Source organism: Nycticebus coucang, chromosome 17, assembly GCF_027406575.1.
Source record: "Nycticebus coucang isolate mNycCou1 chromosome 17, mNycCou1.pri, whole genome shotgun sequence".
Taxonomy (NCBI): domain Eukaryota; kingdom Metazoa; phylum Chordata; class Mammalia; order Primates; family Lorisidae; genus Nycticebus; species Nycticebus coucang.
In genome coordinates, this window is record NC_069796.1 from 66,810,667 (window position 1) to 66,824,833 (window position 14,167).

Here is a 14,167-nt window from a genome sequence, read left to right on the forward strand (position 1 = left end):
CATTTTTATATACTTTTGTAGATAATGGATTTGCATTTTATTTGGATATTTTGCACACTCAGGTAATACATGTTGAATATCCTTTATGTAAGTGTGTGTTCAAATATATGTCTGATGCAGCCTCACAAGAACTTTCCCCCCTATTTTCCTCCCCTTCCTTTCCTCTATGACAGAGAACACAAAGGACCTAGTTAGCCCCACCCCCAAAGTTCAAGTCAAATGACTGTAACTCACCAAAGCCTTCGGGGCAAGATGTGGAATTTTTCCCACCTCTGAAAAACCCATATAAAATGTGTCTCTAACTGCCCACAGGTGTAGATGCCCTTTTTGCACTACCCAGATTGTTTGCTGTCCCTTTCAATAAGCTTGGCCTGAATATCTCTACTGTAGTCTTGATTCTGGGCACAGCTGCTTACACCTCTTAGTGTGTGTACATGTATGTATGAACGTGTGTGTGCATTTTTTGGCCCAGGAAAAAGGTGGCTTCCTACTTAATATCTTACTGGAAAATCTTCATCTTCTGCCCTAGGAGATTGTGCCAGAGGCAAGAGGTGGAAGAAGGAGATAGTAGAGACCAACACAGTGATGAAGAGACCTGACTATGGGCTGTTAGGACATTTTAAGGGACTGCAGGTGTGATCCCTCAGTCTTTGTGACAGCTTGGAGTTCCTAACTGCTAGCAGAATATCTTTGAACAAATGCAATGACCTTTAGTTGGAGTTTAGTTCTCCTTCCTACTTCAGAGAATAGGAGCTCTCATAAGCCCAATTGGTCAACCTTTATGGTACTCCTGTCTCTCTCTTCCAGGACCCTTTGAAATATATATTTCTTGAATTCAGTTTTGTCTGAAAAATCTGCATTCAATTTGAATGAAATTGAATATGTTTCAGGGCACAAGCAGCATGTCTTCCATCTGAAGCAAAATGGAGATGAATTTCAATTAGATGTTCCCATTATAATCTGTCTCCACCTGTAGTTTTCATCAAAATTGCTAGGAAGTGTGATATAATGTATGGTCTAGATTTGCCCACTGGCAGCAGTGTCCCATTATCTTAGTAAAAAAGCACAAAATAATTAGTCTGATGCATATAGATAGTGGCTTCTTACAGTGACTGACTTTAATTGTGGTGAGTAATATATATGGAGTTTGAAACCTTATATATTTCCCTCCCAAGAAGACACCAATTACTAATTCAGTTGACAAAGTAACAATGTTTCAGAAGATTTAATGCAAACTGAACATTGTAGTCAATAGCCACTGTAAAATGTCCATTTTATGGCCTTATTTTTGCTTCAGCTTAATTTATTGTAATTTGGTAGTTGCATATAGCCTGGAAGTATGCTGTTGGCTTGAGAGTTAGTGCTTGGGTGTTGCATAAATCATGGATGAATGCTTTGGCTTCATCTAATACTCTTCTTTCTCCTACAATTGGAGTCCCTTTTCATCTTGTCATTTCCCCAGCTTCTTTCATATTTGCAATTCATGGGGCTCTGAGAGCTCAGCATTTAGGAGATCAGTATCTCCATAAAATGGCAACTTCCAAATGCCAGATAAAGTGTTTGTGGGTTACAGGGGAAGGAATTCAGCAAATCTTTTTGTGGAATACAGATGGTAACTGGATTTATGTTGTACCAGCCCACCTTAAGTGCTTTAGAGGAAAATATAATTTCCCTCCCCACCTACCCATCTGACTCTAAACTCTGTGCTAATATAAAGTTTAAAAGTATAGAATGTGACCTATTTATTTGCAGGTGAGGTTTATATTAATTATGATTTTGGTAATTTGAAATATAGGACAAATTAGCCAGCATCTTCTAGGCTCACAGGTAATCTACCTGGAGACTTATATGAATACAATGGTACTGTAGGATTCAGTTTAAATGACTGGTTTTCAAAGAAGTATATTGGGTGCTTCAGAAATATTTCACTGTTCTCTATAGATTTTTGGAAAGATTATGAATTTTTAGTGGTAATTAGTGATTTTTAAAAGTGATTACAATTTCTAAATAAATAAATGTCCCATGTTTGACTGTGGACAACCTTCCAACCTTCTCTAAGTGTTGTGGGAAAAGCATGTTTTAAATTTTAGGTCTTCTCCTAAATTCCCCAAATCACAATATAAATGTTTCAATTTATGAATTGCTAGAAAATTATTTTGGTTTTCTAATTATGCAATTATCTTCCTTTGTTTATCTTATAATCTTAATAGCTTACATATGAATATAAATTGCACAATACTTTTATGTGCATTATCACCTTTAATCCACAGATTAACCTCATTTGTAGGCATTATTATCTACAAGTTAAATGTGAAACAAGCAAATTTAAAATTAAAATGGTATTTAAAATTTTATTATAATGTTTTTCCAATTATAAAATGAAAAATATTTATTGTAGAAAATCTGGAAAGTGTCAAAAGCACACAGATGCTATTTATAAGAATTGACCAAACATGAAAAAAAGTGAAAGACATCAATATCAGTAATAAACAAGTGGATATCACTGCAGACTTTATAGACATTAAAAAGATAATAAAGAATTCTACAAATCACTCTCTGTACATAAAACCCACATGGACATATTGATTCAAAAAAAGCATTTACTTTTCCAGCATTCAATATCCATTTATAATAACCTTTAAAACACTAAAAACAGAAGAGAATTTCCTTAACCTAATAAAAGGTATCCATACAAAAATACTTTATAGCACAAATGATAAGGAAGAGGTATCCTATCCCATCACCCATTTAACGATCTACATGGAGGCCTAGCCAGTCCAAGAGGGAATAAAAAGAAATAAAAAGCATAGATTGAAAAAGAAGAAACAAAACTATCCCTATTTGCAAGCTATACATGTGTTTGTCTATATAGAAAATCCAAATTCCAAAGTATTTACAGGGAGCAACAACAATAACTCAAATCAAATAGAAACTCCCATAACTAATAAGTGAGTTTTGCAAAGTAATAGGGTACTAGATTAACACATAAAAACCAATCACACTTCTTAATAACTGCAAAGTATAATTTGAAACCAAATACATATGTGAGACACATATGCAGTGGATCATCGAGAATGTATAATCCATGTTGAGAGAAACAAATGAAACCCTCTCAGCAACACAGATAAACTAGGCAAGTTGAAACAAGTAAAACAGAAAGGTCACTGTCAACTACTATTTTGAAAATGAAATAATAGACCATACAGTCTATCACAAAACTTTTGTAGTGACCTAAATTTTTATATATATGTATATATATAATATGTAAAATACCATTAAAAAATCTCCTAAAGTGAGGTACACAGGGGAAATCTAATACAATTTGTTCATAAATTGTATGCTGAAAGCACAAGTACATGGTTCTTTGACAACTTAAGTACGTGGAGAGATATACACTATTCATAGATAGATGCAACAAAGTAAAGATTTAATTTTTTTCACAGCTTGATCCCTAGATTTAAAATAATTCCAATAAAAATCTTAGCAGGACTTTGTGGTTATACACAAACTGACCCTAAAACTTATATGAAAAGACAAAGTAGGTAAAATAGCCAAAATATTCTTCATTTTGAGAATGAAGAATAAAAATTAGTGAAATCCAAGTATCCAATTTTAAAACTTACTATATAGCTATAGTGATCAAAACAGTGTGGTATTGCCAAAGGGATAGACATATAGATCAATGGAACAGAAATAGACCAATATAAATACAGTAATTTAATATTATTTGCACTTGAATAATTTTATTTAAAAATAAATTTAATTTTTAAAAATTATCTAATTATTTATTTTTTGAGACAGAGTTTCACTATATAGCCTGGGCTAGAGTTCAATGGCATCAACCTAGTTCATGGCATCTTCAAATTCCTAGGTTCAAGAGATTCTCCTGCCTCAGACTCCAAAGTAGCTGAGACTATAGGTGCCTGCCATAGTGCGTGCCTAATTTTTCTATTTTTAAAGTAGAGATGGGGTTTCTCTCTTGCTGAGGCTGGTCTTGAATTCTGGAACTCAAGGGATCCTCCTGCCTTGGCCTTCCAGAGTGTTAGGATTATAGACCTAGACAAAGAATTAAACTTTATTTTTATATCAATTTTAGTTTTATAGAGAAATAGAGAAGAGATTAGAGTTCTCATTATATCTTATACCTAGTTTTTCCTATTATCATCTTATATTAGTATGGTGCATATATTATAATTAATGAATCAATATTGATACATTATTATTAAGTAAAGTCTATACTTTTTTAAAGGTTTCTTTAGCTTTTAAAGTCCTCTTTTTGTTCTATGATTAGAATAGGTTACATTTAGTTGTTATTTCTCCTTTTCTTTGCTGTGACAGTTTCTCAAATTTTCCTTGTTTTTAATGACCATGCAGTTTTTAAGAGTCCTGGTTATGTATTTTGTAGAATGACCCACAAGTGAAACTTTCGTGATCTTTTTACACAAATTTATGATTAAAATTTCCCCTTAGAAAACCATAAAGTATTATTTTTTATCACATCATATCAGAGGAATATAATATCAACATGACTTGTCACCGTTGCTTTTGACTTTGATTGTGTGCCTATAATAATGTTTGTCAGTTTTCTCCACTGTAAAGTGACTCATTTCCCCCCCTTTTCATACTTTACTTTTTGGAGAGAAGTCACTGTACACAGTTCATACTTAATGAATGGGAAGTTATATTCCCTCCCACTCCTTGAGGATAGACTATGCAAAACAATTATTTGTAATTCTTGTACATGAAGATTTATCTTTTCTCATTTATTTATTCATTAAGTAATTTATTTCTATCAGTATTGATATTTATTTTATCCTTCAAATTCTAAATCTAATACTACTTAATTTTTTTGCTCAAATTGTTCCAAATTTGGACACTGGGAAATCTTTTGATTGGCTTCAGTTTTTCTTTCATATAATCGCATTCTTTTCCCAGCATTTTTCTTACTTTCTGGAAATAGAAGATATTCTGGATCTATCCCGTGTGTTTCCTACTTCAGTCCTAGAATCATCAACTTCTTCAGAGGGCCCTTTCTCTTTTTATGAGAGGATGGTCGTAGAAACCAAGACCTGAGCATTTGGTGTGCTCATTGCTACTAGTGTGTCATTGTTTCCCTCTTAGCTGATGAATTAAAAAAAAAATGTGTATGTACTAACCCATTATAAATATATGCCTGCAGATATTCCTACATATAACCATTTATACTTAAATTAAGCTAAACATGAGTTGGTACTGAGATCTCCAACTCTGATCTTATTACCATGTGGATCACTCTATCTATCCCCTTCCCATGCTTATCCATAAACTTCCACTTCAACAATGAGAAACCACTCATTTTCCTAATTGTTAAATTCCTGTATACGTGTATAGCTGAACTGTAAACTTATACTCACATGTGAAACTACTTTATTGACTAGAGCATAGTATTTAAAACACAATTTATGTTATCTTTACTTTTACAGCCTCTACACATTTACAGAGTTACTTAGGTCAGTGTCATTTCCCCCACCCTTTTAGTGAGATTGTTTTATACATTTGTAATGCAGTTAGATTGCTTTGTCACATTCTGCATTCCACTGTAGGTCATCTATGACCTACCAAATGGTTTTTAAAAGTTTGCATATATTAACTCCACTGTAAAATGCTGAAAAGTTCAGTGGGTTTTGATAAATACATAGTGTTCTATATGAACAATTATGTTTCATATGGAATAGTTAAGCCACCCTAAAAAAATCCCCTGTGCTTTAAACAGTCAAGCTGGACCCCTCATGACCACTGAAATTTTTACTGTTTTTGTAGTATTGCCTTTCCATAATGCCTTGATTGGAATCAGACAGATGTACCTTTTTTAGACTGACTTCTTTTACTTAGAAATGTGCATTTAAAATTTATCCTTATTTTCTCATGGCTTGATAGCTCATTTCTTTTTATTGCTAAATAATATTCCATTGTATGACTACCATTTGATTTTTAAAAGGCGGCTCAGTCGGTAGGGCGCCGGCCCCATATACCGAGGGTGGCGGGTTCAAACCCGGCCCCGGCCAAACTGCAACCAAAAAATAGCCGGGTGTTGTGGCGGGCGCCTGTAGTCCCAGCTACTCGGGAGGCTGAGGCAAGAGAATCCCTTAAGCCCAGGAGTTGGAGATTGCTGTGAGCTGTGTGAGGCCACGGCACTCTACCGAGGGCCATAAAGTGAGACTCTGTCTTTACAAAAAAAAAAGGCACACAAGTAATTCAATGAAAACATAGTCATTTCAACAAGCAGTGTTGGTACTATTGGATATCCATTGGCAAAAAATGAAACTCAAATGTTATTTTTATATCTTATATAGAGTTTATTCAGAATAACCACAAATATAAACTGTAAAATCAAAAACTTTTAGAAAAAAATCCTCATGGGAGGCACCTATGGCTCAAAGGAGTAGGATGCTGGCCCCATATGCTGGAGGTGGTGGGTTCAAAGCCAGCCCTGGCCAAAAAAAAAAAAAGAAAAAAATCCTCATGACCTGGGGCTAAACAAAGAATTCTTAGATGGAACTCCAAGAGCAGAATTTGTTAAAGAAGTTGGTGAAGTAGACTTCACCAAGTTCCCAAACTTTTGTCCCACTAAAGACACTATTTAGAGAATGAAAAGACAGTCTGGGACAGACTATGAGAAAATATTTGCAAACCATGTGTCCAACAAAGGATTTGCACCTAAAATATAAGAACTTCCAAAACTCAATGACAAGGAAACAAACTAATTACAAAATAGACAACGACTTGGGCAGATGCTTCTGCAAAGTGAATATACAAAAAGCCCAAGAAAAGTTGTTCAACACAATTGGTCAACAGAGAAATGCAAATATAGGGTGGACATAAAGTTTATGTGGTATTTACTATATTAAACTTTTATTTCTTTATTTATGTATGTATGTTTAACTATTTTAAATTGCACAGAAACTTTATGTCTACCTTGTATATAATCTGGCCTTTTAGTACTTCTCTGAATTCTGTTCTTATACTTCTAAGATGTATTTGCTTTACATCAATCATACACCAATCTTTGCTATTTTTAAAATATAATAGATACAGTCTTTTCTGATCTGTAGCTGAAAATGCACTTGCTCCACATAGACACATAGCCAGCTCTCTCCCCTCTTCCCAACTTTTCTTACCTTCCTAACGAGGCCTATAATCTCTCCTGTTTAATTTATAGCCTCCCATCCTTGTTCATACGGTGCCTCTCTTCATTTTCTTTTTTATTACATTTATCATCTTCTAATAAATTATATAATGTATTGGTTGTATTTATTACTTATCGATGTCCTTATCTATTAATAGCTAGAGTTCTTGGAGGCAGAGATCTTGGGTCTTTTTTAATGATGGATCCCAGTGCCTGGCATATAATAGATGATCAATAAACATTTGTTGCCTGTATGAAAGAAATAAGGTTGTTGCCCACTATTTGAAAGAATTTTGATATTGTGTTGTCTGAATATCAGATATGTATCATTTTATATGCTTTTTTTTTTTTTTCAGACAGAGTCTTACTCTGTCATCCTGGGTAGAGTGCTGTGGTGTCATAACTCATAACAACCTCAAACTCCTGGATTTGAGCAATCCTCTAGCCTCAGCCTCCTGAGTAGCTAGGACTACAGGCACCCACCATAATGCCTGTCTAGTTTTTTTCTATTTTTTTGGTAGAGATGGGGTCTTGTTCTTGCTCAGGCTGAGTTTAAGCAATCCACTACTCTTGGTCTTCTGGAATGTTGGGATTACAGGTATGTATTTTTATATGTTTCAAATCTATACTAATTTGGTGGTTAGTTATAGGGGTAATTATAAATACTATTATGTTTTTCTGCCTTTACATACGAATAATAAAAGTTGCCTGCCTCTACATGAGAATAACAAAATTTTTGCACAAAATTCCAAGTTCAAAAGCTTATGACTAATTTTTCTTCATTCCCAATGTTACTTTATATTGCTATATTTTGTCTTTTTCTTCTTCTTTCTTATGATTTTTCATGAGAATTTATAAGTGAGCTGGATTAGTGATATTCTTCTATTCTTTTCCTTAACTATGAAATAATGCTTTTTTCTTTAAATCTCAGAAATTTAACCTGTTATTAAATTCATGCAGATAGTGTAGGAAGAGATGTTACTGCACTAGACAAGGCTTTCCTTTTTATTCAGTTAAAATGTGGAATTGGAACCAAAGAATACAGGTAGGACCTATCTGAACTAAGCAGGTAAATGTTCATTTTCACTGAGCAAATTAGTTAGGTCACAGAAGCAGAATGTTAGCCAGTTTAATTTTTACCTTGCTCCTCATGTTCAAAACCTTGCTCCTCATATCCAAAACTGAGGCTTTTGGATATAAATTCAAAGAGAAGAAAAAGATAGAAAAAAGTCATTTTGCAAAGTGTTACTCAAAACATGCATTATGGATGTGTCAGCTCTTAGTTCAGTAATTTGCTCAAACTCATGTTCAAAAATATGGATTTTGTTATTTCTCTTATATGAAATGAATCAAGTGGCGTATATTTTAAAGGCAGTCTTTATACTGAGAGCCTTTTAGATTTAAATGGTCATTTATTCTTTGACAAATGTGTTCAAAAAGCAGTAGAATAAGTACTAGCTCTGGGGCCGAAGAGCACTGGGATTCAAGAGGTGAGAAAAGTAAAAACAGTCTTTGACATCCTGCAGAATATAGCCCCATGGAGGGAGACCCACATTTAAAATGATCACAAGAATATGTAATTATCAACTGTAAGAGCTTCAAAATTAGAGCAGAGGAAACAATACAGTGGACTAAAGGGTGTTGGAATAGTCACAGGAGTCCAGATCAGGCATCCCCTCAAAAGTGGTGTTTGAGTTGGGATCTGAAGGGTGGTAGTAGATAAAGTGAGATGAGATTGGAAGAATTTCTAGTCGGAGGCAACAGTATTTAAAAAGCCCACATAATGGGTGGTGCCTGTGGCTCAATGAGTAGGGCGCCTGCCCCATACACTGAGGGTTGTGGTTTCAAACCTGGCCCTGGCCAAACTGCAATAAAAAAATAGCTAGGTGTTGTGGTGGGTGCCTGTAGCCCAGCTACTTGGGAGGCTGAGTGAGGCAAGAGAATCGGTTAAGCTTAAGAGCTGGAGGTTGCTGTGAACTGTTGTGCCATGGCACCCTACTGAGGGTGACAAAGTGAGACTCTGTCTCTAAAAAAAGAAGCCCTCATAATGTAGAGGCCCATGGCACACCTGGGTGAAGGGTTCAACTAAAACCTGGACTTTACATAATAAATGCAAACAATATAACCTAATTGTATGTCCCCTTGTATTAATCTGAAATTTTAGAAAAACAAAAGACCTAAGGTGGAAAGGGCCATAGCATGTTGGGGAAAAAGAAAAAAAGAGGCAGCAAGTGAGAGAGTATTGTTAGTTGAGAGGTATGCAATGCCTAGATCACACGTTTTTAAGGGTGCAGTAGGAATCTCGATCTATTTCTAATGGGTAATCTCTAGCAGCTTTGACAAAGTATAGAAAGGTTTTCTACAAAACTCAGATGTTCAGAATTTGGTTTCAAAAATTTCACTCCACATGGCCAAATGTGGAAAATCAATTTGGAGAAGAAGCTAGAGTAGAAACAGGCCAGTTGAGAAGATATGTAGTACTTTTTTTTTTTTTTTTTAATTGTTGGGGATTCATTGAGGGTACAAAGAACCAGGTTGCAATGATTGCATTTGTTAGGTAAAGTCCCTCTTATAATTGTGTCCTGACCCCAAAAGGTGTGTCACACACTGTGACCCCCCCACTCCCCTCCCTTCTTTCCTCTCTCTGCTTTTCCCCACCCCACCTCCCTCCATCCTTCTCTCTCTCTGCTCTCCCTATCCCCCACCTCTACTTGAAGATATTGGCCTTGGAAAAGACATTATGAAGAAAAGTTCTGTGGCAATTGCAACAACAACAAAAGTAAACAATTGGGACTTAATTAAACTGAAAAGCTTCTGTATAGCTAAGGAGAAAACACCCAAGGCAAATAGATAACCTATGCAAAGGGAAAGGATATTTGCATATTATGAATCAGACAAAAGCTTGATAGCTAGGATCCACAGAGAACTCAAATGAATCCACATGAAAAAAACCAGCAATCCCATATATCAATGGGCAAGAGAGATGAATAAAACGTTCCCTAACGAAGACAGATGAATTACTAACAAACGTGAAAAAAAGCTCATTGTCCCTAATTACTAAAGAAATGCAAATCAAAACCACCCTGAGATATCATCTAACAGCAGCAAGAATGGCCCACAGCACAAAATGTCAAAACCACAGATGCTGACATGGATGTTGAGAGAAAGGAACACTTTTACACTGCTGGTAGGACTGCAAACTAATAGAACATTTTTGGAAGGAAGTATGGAGTACCCTCAAAGAACTCAAGCTAGACCTCCCATTTTAATCTGCAATCACATTACTAGGCATCTACCCAGAAGGGAAAAAAAAAATCCTTTTACTATAAGGACACTTGCACTAGAGTGTTTATCACAGCTCAATTTATAATCGCCAAAATGTGGAAATAGCCTAAATGCCCACCAACTCAGGAATGGATTAATAAGCTGTGGTATATGTATTCTAAGGTTACTTAGTATTACTCAGGTAAATGGTGGTTGTGTTAAGATGGTTTGGACTAGGTCAGGAGGCTATGAGAAGTGTCCAGATAAGAGGTGAGAGTGGTTTGGTAGATGATGAGGAATGACTATGTTGTCTTGAGCTATCTCCTTTTTTCAATGTTGTAAAGACTGACATGTCATCCATGTAATGCCAGTTGATATAACTTAGTGGCTATGGTTTAATATATTGTATTTTAGAGATCAAATAATAGTGCATTTAATTTATTTAGAGGACTAATATTTTCAACAGAGTATTCCCACAGTTTTAAGAAAGATGGCCTGATATTGTTGGAAATGACAGCACAGGCAATCAGTCAGAGCTCAAGGAGAACAGCAGAAGAGGAGGCCCTTTGTCAGGAGCTGCTGAGATGGCTGGAAGATGGCCTCATAGCAGGAGGTCACAAGGTGAGGGCAAGCAAGGCAGGTATTCTGCTGGTCCATCCACTCCTTTTCCAGTCATACAGGAAGCAAGTGCCAGCAATGCATCTTCATTAGGAAGAACAAAATGGTGGTTAGAGGAAAAGCAGTTGCCACTTACTGAAAACCCAGGGTCAGTGAGAACCCACATGCTGCACTGACAGCACTGTGGGAGTGACGGGGTCATAACATGTTCAGCAAGTGATTTTCTGAATGAAGACTTGTTGACAGTATTAAGGGAAACCATCTAATCTCAATCTACTTCAGCATAGGGATGAGATATGTTAATTTAATTGTCTGTGTCAGGCTTTGCATAATCTGCCTTCACTCCTTTCCTCTTTCTCACTTCTCAGATCTCATTTCCCTCTGTCCTCTGATATCAGGCACAATGACCTTTTCTTTGCTCCTTGAAGACCCCACGCATGTTGCCACCTCATGCACTTTCTATACTCTGTGTAAGCTGATATTGTTATCCAATTTGATAGAGATGGATATGACATTAAGAATTTTGTACAAAATCAGATATTGATTTCTGAGTAATCTTTTATTTAGGCTATTCTGTCCCATTTTAATCTCTAATTTTCTTTGTATCATAAAAAATGAAGAGAAAAATAAAAAAAACCCCACTACTTTATTATCAAAGCTGTCCTTTTACTAGGCCCCAAAATATACTGCAAAGAGAGAGCAATGATGTGGCTATTTTATTATCTAGATATAAGAAAAGCTTTTTGAGATTGAAAGTAGAAACATATGGGAGGATAATCTCTGAGCCTTTACAATTAAAGTTGCCTCTGCTTTGATTATATGTGTAGTAGAGAACTTACATATATCCATCTCAAAGCAGAGGTGTGGCATTATACTTGCTCTGAAGAGGAGAAAATGACCTTTCTGGACAAAGAACAAATGAAAGAAACAGAAGACAGACGTTCATAAGATTTTGAGCCTCTGAGAAGGGACATTGTAACCTCTCTGTTTAGTAAAGATGAAGCTATAAAATCCCATTTCTTTAGCATTTTGTGCATCCAGAGGCAGAGAATGGTGGTACTGGTAAGGATTTAATGATGTGAGCAACTATTTGTATAAATAACTGTGAAAAACCCCAAAGCGTACAAGTGGTAATGACCATAAACTCCAGCTCCCTAAAGCCAAGTGTGCAGTGTAATCTGTTCATATATAAGCTAGTCTACCATATGTTAAATGCTTTTAGTGGGAGGTCATCATATGACATTTATTTTATTATTTCTCAGTTCTCAGTTTGTATGGAAAACCAGATGTTTTCCTCATGAGAAAGATTTAAACTGCTTATAATTTTTTTGAGAATTTTTATTCTGAGTATGTCATTGAGTAGTCATTTTTTGTTAAAAGTTGCAAAAATATTTCTTTCTTGTTAATAATCACATCATCAAATTATATGTATTTCTAATCATTTTGTAACATATAAATTAGAACTGAAGGTGTGATAAACAACATATGAAAATGAAATTAGGATTTTGTAGTAGAACCTAGATAAATGCAAATGCTGAAAGAATGGGTTATTATAGAAAATTAAGATAATTGTTTTTGTTAGCATCCTTTCTTTTTTTCTGTGAAAATTTTTCATGTTTGAGTTAACTCTCCTGCTATTAAAAATAATACATTAAACTTAATGAGATCCACTTTTAATTAAAGATCTTAAAGTTCACCAGGCAAATCATTTTAACTTATCAGTTTTCATTCAGATCACAGTAGATAAAAGATTAGCCTAAATGTTAGTTGATTATAAACTTAGAATTAAAAAAATTAACCTTAATATATATTCTAAATTTTAACCAAATGGGAAAAACCTAGCTAAATAAAAGTGATGACAATTTGAATTTCAAAGCTCTACTATATTTTTATATTTTTCCTATCAAATGCTATTTCTTAGTGTCTTTCTTCTCTATTTAAATATCAATCTAGGGGAGAAGGACAAGATGGCGGACTGAAGCCAGCTTTCCATAGAGGCTCCCGCGCAGAAGGAGAATTAAGGGATGAAAATTTAGCAAGTAACCTGGTGGATTTGAGCTACACCAAGAGAGAAGGTTGAAGAACGCACATCAACCCCACTGAGGTGAGCTGTGATCACAAGGACACAAACAAAAGGTACAAAATCCATCACCAAGTGGATGGGAGTCTCCCCTCCCCCATGAGACTGGCTCAAGAGCCCCACAAACAAACGAGCAGAAATCAAAGGCCCTCCCATTACATTCCATGGGAGAGACCTTCTAAAAACTGGACCTACCTCCCCAACTAGGGTACCATGGCATTCTCCTGCCAGGCATAAAACTGTATAAAACTGTAAATATCCTTTACCTGCAACCTTGAACTCCCAGCACCCACCTCCACTCACACTGAGGTCTGGAGGCCTGTCCCCCAGGAGTTCGGATTCTTGGGTGATTTCTTGAGGGGTGTGGACAGTGCCCGATCTGCGGCTGGTCAGCACTGACCCTGGGGCATGGGAGTGAGGAGAGGGCAGTCGGCTGAAGGGGAGCCACGCCAGGGTGGCACTTCCCCAAGGCGTGTTGCAGCAGCCCTCCTTGGGCAGCAATACGGCCAGGCATAAAACTGAGTGAAACTGTATATCTTCTCCGCTTGCAATGCTGAGCTCCCAGCTCTCCCCTGCACTCTCACTCTGGGGTCTGGGGGCCTGTCCCCCAGGAGTCCGGATTCTTGGGTAATCTGGTGGGGTGTGGACAGTGCCTGAGCTGTGCTAACTCTGAGGCATGAGAGCAAGGAGAGGATGGTTGGCTGGAAGGGAACCACTCCAGAGCGGCGGTTCCCTGGGACATGGAGTGGTGGCTGTCTTCTGGCAGTGGTGCGGAGAGGCATAAAACTGTGTGGAACTGTGTGTGCTCGCTACCTGCAGCTCTGGGCTCCCAGCATTCTCCTTTGCCCTCACTCTGAGATCTGGAGGCCTGTCCCCCAGGAGTCTGGATTTTTGGGTAATCTCTTGAGGGATGTGGATAGAGCATAAACTGCGGCTGGTCAGTGCTGACTCTGGGGCATGGGAACGAGGAGAGAAGGGTTGGCTGTTGTGAGCCACACCAGAGCTGTGGTTCCTGGAGGCGGATCAACCGCTGTTCTTCT